Genomic DNA, 909 nt, shown 5'->3' with positions numbered 1-909 from the left:
CTCGTTGTCATAACGTCAGATGAAAGGGTCGTATTTCCCTACTACTTGATACATGAAAGCTTCTACCGGATGTTTCACTTCTTGTGCCATTTCTCGGCAAAACATGGTCCAGTTTTGTTTCGTGGATACGCGCAGAGACAGAGTCAGGGGCCACAAATGAACCCCGTTGTGTATAGCCCGACCGCCGTATTGGAAACACACAGCCTATCATCTCCATAATTCCCGTTTTCAGTGGTAGTGGAATATCGTTTAATAGCTATTGTGATGCCAACTACACGATTAAACCGAATTCTCAGTGAGTTAGTGAGTGAGTGAGTGATTGAGTGAGTGTGTGAATTTGTTTCACGCCGCTTTTAGCAATATCCAGCAATATCACGACGGGGGACACCAGAAATGGGCTTCACACATTGTACCCGTGTGGAGAATCGAACTCGGGCCTGCAGCATGAGGAGCGAACGCATCAGCCACCTGGCTACCCCACTTAATTATGAAAGGTAAATCATCTGTTTTAGAGGGATTTGAGTATCAACATTCATATCGATGTACGCATGGGTCTCGGGTACCTAGACAGTGCGAGAGTCCTGTTGCAGCGACATGTGCAGTGAATGATAATTCTCATCTTTTTACATATGTACTTACATAAATGAGTGAGTGAGTGAGTATGGTTTAGCAATATTCCAGCAATATCACGGCAGTCTTTGGCGTGACGAGCGAACGCTTTAACCACTAGGCTACCCGACCGCCCCCTACACAGAAATGCAACCATGCATCGCCGAGTCACGCGCAGACACTTAAAACTGTTGCGCGTTTGTTGAAGAGCAAATTATACAACTGTCTACATGAACGCACAGTAGCATGGAATAATAATTGTTAAATATTTTAGGCATTTTGTTCCGGAGAAAGTTTAGT

The sequence above is a fragment of the Haliotis rufescens genome, unplaced genomic scaffold (assembly GCF_023055435.1).
Source record: "Haliotis rufescens isolate VD_foot unplaced genomic scaffold, xgHalRufe1.0.p SCAF_51, whole genome shotgun sequence".
In the NCBI taxonomy this organism is placed as follows: domain Eukaryota; kingdom Metazoa; phylum Mollusca; class Gastropoda; order Lepetellida; family Haliotidae; genus Haliotis; species Haliotis rufescens.
This window is presented reverse-complemented; position numbering follows the sequence as displayed.